This window comes from Hirundo rustica, chromosome 2, assembly GCF_015227805.2.
Source record: "Hirundo rustica isolate bHirRus1 chromosome 2, bHirRus1.pri.v3, whole genome shotgun sequence".
Taxonomy (NCBI): Eukaryota; Metazoa; Chordata; class Aves; order Passeriformes; family Hirundinidae; genus Hirundo; species Hirundo rustica.
In genome coordinates, this window is record NC_053451.1 from 35,734,963 (window position 1) to 35,743,932 (window position 8,970).

Consider the following 8,970-nt stretch of genomic DNA (forward strand, 5'->3'; position numbering starts at 1 on the left):
CTCAGATGCCAAGGTGAGAAATAGCTCCCCATCAATAAACATGTTTCCAGAACTCAGCACCCAGGAATCCCTCTCATCCCTAATTGCCCTGATGCCATGAGATGACTTCGGCAGATCTAAAAATACACCCATGGGAACACACACGTGCAGGTGAACACAGCACAGGGTACAAAAGGTTTGGGACTTTGCTTAGTTTTGTTTCATGTGGTTTAATTTCATGCTACAGCAAGAACATACATTTGATTTTCTTTCTTTAATCAAAGGAGAATCTAAGGGAAATGTTTTAATAGAGATGAAGTGTGTATGTATTTATATGTATTTATAAAATCTCTCTTGTTGAGGGTTGATGTCAACCTTTTTCTGGTAATGGTACTTTTATTACAAATGAGTCATAGAAAATAAAACTATTGAGCTAAACTATATCTAACATATATGGAGGTCAAACTAATTTCTTCCATCAATACAAGGTTCCTTGTCCCTCCTCTGCAAATAGATTTTTTTTGCATGAAGTCCTGTTCTGCTGAAGTATTTGAATTCCCTGGGGCCAAAATTTTACCTTCTGATTTTTGAGTTGTCTCTAGATGAACAAAAAAGTCTGAAATAGTGTTTGCTCTGGATGCAGTTTTTCCTGATGCAGCTGCAAAAGACTTCACTCCAGCAGGAGCTGGATTCCATCAAGTGCATGGGCTACACCTGGAGCCCACAAGTCACTTCAGAAATTTTCACTCTTGCTCTGTGATGACCATAAATACCTCATGTTTTGCAGCTGTTGATAACACATCAGGAAATCAGAGATCTCATTTGATGCTTCATTTTCAGGTGACTTATCTGGATGCAGTGACTTGTCAGTGAGTGCTGTTGGGGGCAGACAGAGGCTCTCACCAGATGGTTTCCCACCAGAAGTTACTGGGGTGCAGGGGAGTGTTGCTAGATTTGATCTTGGGAAATTTTTCAGTGCAGTGAGTGCCACGTTTTGTCTCCCTGAACCCCTAGATGGAAGTGAGCCACCATAATCTGGGTTGATAAGCCCTGGTTTGCCGGGCATGGATACACTCATCCAAAGGATGTTGATCCATAGTGTCATCCTGGAGGAGGGAGAGGAGTTTCTTGTTTTTGTGGGATGCACCCCTGAGCTGGAGTTCATATGAGGAAAAAGGTACCCAAGAAATATTTCTGAGGCCTGTGTCTGCTGTGCTGCGCTTCATTTGTGAGGTTTTGGTACAAGATGACCTTCCCTTGCTTCATCATAACAGGCTGCTAAGGCAGACCCAAGCCCTGACGTGGGGACTGCTCCACAAAGGGTGTAACCATGGGCTCGGGCCCAAGCTTCCCGGAGCTGCCTCTCCTGCATTCTGAATAAGCTGGGTCCTCTGCAGGACACAGCTGGGGTCTGGTCCATCCCTGCAGGGATGCATCTGGCCCAAAGTACACCAGCTTGCGGAGTGGGGCACAGAGCCTAATGGAGACACAGCGGTGATCACGACCCAGAGGGCAGAGGATCTTTTGCAACTTTTTCCATGAGCATCAATAGTTACACCCGTCCTGAAGAGCTGTCTGCATCCTCCAGGAACATACCTGGAGCTGAGGTGGGAGAAGTCGATGGAAAGAGCCTTTTGTGTTTTGTGCTGTCTACACCTCCTTCAAAATTAGGCAGCTGATGAGAAAAAGTTATTCATAGAGCTGAACTTACATTAAGGAAAAAAACAACAAGCAAGATACAAGACTTCGCACCCCTGGAAGTTGTCTTTTATGCATTCTTACAAATCCAAGGGTTATCACACTGATGAAGTTCCAGGAATCCTTGCTCTCCTCCTCAAGATATGGGTAAACCAGGAGAAACCCAGGTCACACCCTGCAGCATCTGAGAAATGCTGTGTTCTCTTGCAGAACACCTTCCCCTTGCAGAAAATCCATTTTCCTGCCTGGCCATTGCTGTTTGATGTGCTAGTTTTGATGTGTTTGACACATTTGTCTCTGTAAAGGTTTATGGAATGAATCTTCTTGCACTGTAGCAGTTGAGAGGCTCATGGAGGACAGTTGGGAGAACATCCTCTCAGATCATGGGGACAGCACTCCTCTGAGTCACAGGACCATGGGAAGCTGCACGAGGCTTCCTAGCAGTTCCTGTCTCCTCTCCCTCTTTGGAAGGGCTCATTTTTTTTCAATGACATTAATTCTATATTTTTTTTTTTTTTTTTTTTTTTTTTTTTTGTCACAGAAGTGGCAAAGTTTGGAAATGGAAAAGTTTTTGGGTAATTACCTTTCTTAAAAAAAAAAAAAAAAAAAAAAAAAAAACAAAGGAAAACAAAACAGGTTAAATGAGATATTTATTACAGGTACCTGGGAAAGCAGCAACACCAAACACCTTCACATCTGCCCATGGAGATGTGGGAAGCCAGTGATACAGGCATGCCACATTGCATTTGAAGCATTCATAGTGCACATTGTCTTAAAACCCAGCTGCCCTGTGTTGCTGGCTGGTGCTGGGAGGCACTGGGCTCCCCCAGTATCTTTGAGCAGGCTACTGGGGCTCTTGGATGTTATGGAAATACAGCTGCTGGAAGAGGACTTATAGGGAATAGGCATAGCTCCTAGCTCCTCTGTTTACTCAGGTGAACATGGTCCCCACATTAACTCTCTGGAGTGTCCTGGCTTAAGCAAACAGCAGACAAATTCGTTCAAATTAGCAACATATGGGCCCCTCTCTCCCCTTTCAGCTTGGTGAGTAGTCAGGTGGGTTTTCCCCTCAGCCAGGGCTGTCTGTGAGTTCTGCAATGTGTCTTGAGGTCTTAAGACACCATTAGTCGTGAGGGTAAAGCCCTTGTCTCAGGGGAGTTGGGGATTTTGAGGGGATTTTGTACACATGTCTGGAAGGCAGCATTAGGGAATAATTGTTGCATGCAGCATGCTATTTCTGGAAACCTTCTCCCCTCAGCAGTCATGTTCCTCCAGCTTCCTTGATTTAGTGATTCAAAATTCCCATTTCCTTCTTTATTCGGACTTGTACACAGTGTTTTATTTCCATTTCTGCTTTCAGTCTATTCTATGATATTAGGCAAAGCTGTTCAATGTCTTTCTGTTGTTTCCTCTTTCACTCAGCGTCCATCCTGTCCAGTCTGGGAATGTTTCAAATGGAAAAAAAGAACACTTCATTTTAACTGTAAACACGTGGGGTTTGGATGAGGAAGCTCTTTCAATCTGCAGTTCTTCAAGAGAAGAAAGTTCTGCCACCAGGGCATCACAGAGTGATGTACTTCTGATGGGACTACGAGAGGTCATCTGGCCCTGCTCCCTGCCCAGATCCAGTCATTGGATGACCACGAGATTTTGCCAGTGGCAATAAAAGTTCTGCTCTGTTCCTGGTTAGACTTTTCCATGCTTCAGTCTCCTTTCCTTTATGCAGGTTGAAACAGATGTTTTTGAGATTGGGAGAAGAATGGTAGTGCAAATAGCAGTGTGGTCAAAGCCAGACACAGTTAATGAGGGTTGACCTGTCTTTAATATGGCCTAGACAAAATTAATTTACTTTTCCCTGCTTGGTTGGCTATACAGAATTAATCCTTGGCCTGTGAGAGGTGAATTCTCCGGTTCTCTGATCATTGCCAGCCCAGTGCTGATTGGTGCACTGAAATTACATCCTCCAGAATGGCAGAAGAGCAAAGTGTCTTCTCCTGTGGGTAGAGGATTACCAGGAAGACCTCAAAGGTAAGTACTGCATAATTGACACCCACACGGGAAAAAGCTCCAAAGGCTGTCATACTGCACAATTCCCTCCCCATCCACCACAATTCCAATTCTATAACAGCTGAATTTGTGGACTTTCAGTACTTGAAGGGAACTTATAAGAAAGATGGGGAGTAACTTTTTAGCAGGGCCTGTTGTGGTGGGAGAACTGGTCAGGTTGGATAGAGGTTTGAGCAACCTGGTCTTTTTGATGATGTGCGTCCTCACAGCAGAGAAAACTGGACTAGATGACCTTTAAAAGGTCCCTTCTCATCCAAACTATTCTATGGTTCTATGAATTTACAGCTAAGACAACCAACAGTGAATCAGTCTAATGGATCTGTGGTCTCTTCTGTTATCACAGGACATTAGTGCTTCTGGGCCCAACTCTCAGCAGGTAAAAAAAGGGATTTTTTGAGTTGAATACTCTGTCTGAGCACAGGAGACAACTTGATGCTGGTTATCTTGACATGAAGGCTTAGAAAACTGTAGCCCTGTATTTCCCTCCAGTTTTCATTAGATCAGAGCTACTGAAATCAATCAGACTCTCACCTCATTTCTACGCAATTCACACCCGTAAATTTCAGTAAAATTCAGCAGTATTTCAGTGAGGCAGTGCCTGGTGCAAGAGTGTGATTCAGATTAGTGAAGTTACACAGCTGTACAGATAAGGGTGAGGGAGAGAATATCCCATTTTCCAAGGAAGAAAACCCCAAACTATAGAAATCAATAAATCCTCAGGGAAGAAAAAAAGCTGGTTTGAAACCAAGTTTCTCTAAGATACTAGCTTGCCCTTGTCGCTAATATTTTAAGCACATGATTTTTAAATCATAAACATTTAGACTAAGACCATAGAATTTTGAGTTGGTATATAGCAAACAGTGTAACATTGAAGATAGATCATTCTCTGAGTAAATAAGAAAGTATTTATAAGTTTGTGCTCACAAATATATGTGCATTTTGAAAATGTAATTATTTTTGTATTTATAATATTACTTCATCATGAGGAAACTGGAAAACTTTGCTCAGCTTCACAGAGCAGTAGTACTTTTATATAAACAACCCATTCAGTCCAGACAGCTACTTTAACTTCAGCCTGTTTGCTTCAAGCTTTGAGTTCCATTAGTGCTCTTTCAAGTTAAGCATAGGCTTAACTAGATCAATGCCCAGGACAGCTGGTGAGAATTCCAGCTATCAATGAGACTCCAGCACAAAGACAACTTCTTTGGTCTTGATGCCCCTGAAGCTGTTTTGCTCAGCTACAGGTGTGCGCTTCTTTAACAGCCCCTTTGGTGGGTTGTTTGTGGCCTCGGGGAGTCTCCTGTGCGAATGAATGCCTCCGTCACCCCCAGCCTGCTTGCGCAGCATCCCATGTCCCCGCTCTCAAGGCCTCTGCTATCATATCAGCCTTGCTTTCCCCATACAATGTATCATTATCCCGCGGTCATAAATGTTTCATTTAGAGCAGAATAAGTATTGTCTATATAAAAAAAATACAGTTTTACCACATTATTATAACAAAGAAAACAAATGAAGCAATAATGGCCATGGTCTCTAGAAAAACTGCTGTTAGAGCTGAGCATGCTAAAGCAAAACTTTAGGCAAGCCAAGACACGTTTGAACAAAGCCTGGCAAGTCCTGAGGCCTTGCAGAGAAGGAATGAGGCCTGTTGTTTTTTACAGTAATGGCAATCCTGAGTTTAACGGGATACAGGGCAACAGTGAAATAAAAGCATCAAACTGGCTTGGTGCCCCAATTGAATTTTGAGAAACAGCACTAACAACCTTTTGTTAGCCTGATGATTCCTCTTTCAGGAGACCCTATATGAGGACATGAAGCACTGTATCCAACATTTGCTTAAAAAGAGACAGCATATTTGCTCTGCACCATACTTACGTAAGAAGTCCATTATCTCCTGAGAGAAGTCTAATTCCCTGAGCGCTATGTACCCTGCATAAGACACAGGCTTAGCTCTTGACTTTAATTATGCTTTCCTTCCAAGTCTCTTCCAGAATAATAAGTACCTAGGCCTGAACAATGAGCTGGTTGGCAGCAAGATCTTTTATCCACTCTTTCAAAATATGGTTTTGGAGTCAATATTCTTCCCTATAGAGAACCTTGGAATTGAGCAGTGTGGAAGTCTGATCAAGGGGCTCTGGTTCTCTTTAGGGAATCACAGAATAATTAGGGTTGGAAGGGATGTCTGGAGGTTCCCTCATCCAGGCCTCCCTGCTCACACAGGGTTATCTTGAGCCAGTTGTCCAGGTCCATGCCTTTGGAATATCTCAGAGGATCGAGACCGCAAGTCCTCTAGGCAACCTGTGCCGGTGCTCCCTCCCATGAACAAAGTGTCTCCTGATGTTCAGGCAGTACTTCCTGTGTGTGCCCCATACTACAGCACAATTGCACGGGCACTTCAGAGAGGTTCCCCAGAATCCTGAGTTTCTGGAGATGGTTTGGAAGATTTCTTCACAATAGTGTTTTGCAGGCACTTCTTTGCCCATGTACTGGAGATCCCCCTTAATTCTCGTTTTGCTGACTTTGTGGTCCCTTCCATGACATCACTCCACATGCCCTTTGCTCAGTGATTCTGTCCCTTTCTCCTTCACAAGATAGCAAGTTACTCTCTTCATTTGCCCGAATATAAAGCCCTCCTTATGAGGTGAAGTGTCATGATGAGAATGACTTCTCTCAGCTTATCAAGAACTTTCCAAGCAGATGCTACTCTGCAGACAGTGTCCCATGGTCATAGAACCCAAAGCCCTGTCACTCACACCAGCACACAGGGAAAGAGTCAGATTCTACACCTGTGATGGTGCGTGTACAGGGAAAGGAGAGGTTGGACAGCAGCGCCAAAAAAGGGACCTGGGGCTCCTGGTTGATGGCAAGGTGAACAAGAGTCAGAAGTGTCCTGGCAGCAAGGAAAGCCAACTGTGTCCTGGGGGGCATCAGGCAGAGCATGGCCAGCTGGGAGAGGGAGGGGATTGTCCCACCAGGAATATTGTGTGCAGGACCAGGCCTTTTACCTGTCACATCTGTTTCCCCTTCATCTTTGATGGTGGTGAATCCATTTTGCAACTCTAAGCCCTTAGGTGAGGCAGAAGCCTTCACCCTGATGCCAGAATTCACTGGCTTCCACTTTTCCCCTTCTCCAGAAATTTTGCTTACTTTACAAGCGGGAGGTAGATGCTTCCTGCTTCTCCACTGCAGAACAGCGGAGACAGTCAGCAGAGAGAAAAACAAACTTTGGGGCTATAATTCATCTGCCCTAATTTATATATTGGTTTTAGGGTGAAATGACATCATCCCTCAAAGTGCCTGGTTTTCTCCAGTGGCTACAAAGCTGGTCTAGATACAGGAGTGTTATACATTTATACTTTTTTTTTTTTTTTTTTTTTTTTTTTCCCCTGTGGTGTGTAAATCAGGGCTCATAAAGTAGCTGCAAATTAGGAATAGTAAGAATTAAGTCACGTTCCTGCATGCACTGTAAAGAACAACACAGGAAAAAATGGAGATAAAGAATGAACTCTGGCCATGTAATCTGAAGCTGGTTTTCAGTAATTGAAAAGCATTTTGGTCACAATGTGCCAGGAAACACTGAGCTTTAAAAAATACTGGGTGATCTCTGGATTAAAAAGTGTTGATAAATACAACACTAGGTGGCATTGTATAAATACATATAAAGCCTTGTGCTTTTTCTGTTTCAAAGGAGCTATAAGGTATGAAAATCTCATTGAAATGTGTGGGATTGGTTCACTAATTTTTGTTTTCTGGTCATTGCAGTCTGATACTTAGCATTACTGGAATGCATGGAGTCTAGTGATAAGCTAAGTTTTATGGTTTTGTCTGCTACTGAAAATCTACAGCTCACAATCTGTCTTTTATTTACATATTATATTTATTCCTGAACAACACTGTCTTCTAGAATATAGATTCAGGACTCATGGCTACTTATCTTTTGTGAGCAGATTAGAGTATGACTGGTTCAGTCTCAAGGTGGCCAATGGGTTTCTGTGGATCTCCACTCAGCATTCCTCTTCTGAAATAAATTTTGCCTCCTTGTTTTTATGAGCACTGGTGAGGTAGGTTGTCCCTCTGAAGGATCACATCAGGACTGCATGAACACCCTGCTTTGTGTAAATGGGATTGAAATATTGATCATACCAAACAAGATGATGTTGATAGGTCACACAACTAACAGGGAGAAATAAATCTGCTTTGTAAATGGTGGGAGATTTTAGGGTGTCTGAAGTGGAAAGTTACTCAGTAGGATCATGTCCACCTTAGTAAAACTGGAATGTGCAGAAAGATGCAATTCTTTGAAGGCATCAGGTGAAACTTTTTCTTGGAAGTGGCAAAATTTCATGTCTATTTTGAACTCGGACTAGTGCTTAATAAAGGGTACAGGGCAGGAAAACAAATCCTCCTCATTTCTCAGCCCTTCTGGGCAGATTCAGGACTTGGGGGACTTCATCCACCTGACTCCTACAGGGGAAATTGGCTCAGATGAACCCATGCAAAACTGAGTGGAGTCTCCAACAACCTGGTCAAAACCTAGGAAAGTTCTCATGCCTTTTCTGGGAAATCATTATGACTGGACACCTCTCCAAAGTGCTGACACTCCAACAGTGCAGCACAGCAGACAGAAGGAATTAGAGGTCTCTGTGCAATAGCAGGGCCACAATCTCTTTGGGATCACTGTGAGGTATTTCACATAGCTGGACTTCTCTAAAGGTTGGCTATGGGCTCCACAGGAAGGAAGTAAGGAGAGGGAACTGCCCTATCTGAGACAGAGTATTGGGAACATGTTGAGCTCTGTCTCGGCGTGAGTGATGAGCCATAAACTGAGACCTTGTGGGTCTGGATTAAATGATGGTGTTGTTGTTGTTGTTGCAGATATCTGCTACAGGCAATCTGATGAGGTAAAACTAGTTGAGATCTTCCTCAGACAGCTGGAAGAAGACACTCATAGGTCCTGATCATCATCAGGAATTTTAACTACCTTGGTGTATCCTGGAGGGATAATCAGCAGACAAATGAGTTGTAGGTGTCCTAAGCAGATATCAGTGCACAGCTCTGTCCAGGGCAGGGAGGGAAAAAAGAAAAAAAAAAAAAAAAAAAAAAAAAAAAAAAAAAAAAAAAAAAAAAAAAAGAGAGAGAGAGAAAGCATAAATACACTTTACTTTGCTTGTCTGGGACAGTTCTTATTTTTACAGTAATGAGAAAGGTCAGCAGCAAACCTTGGTG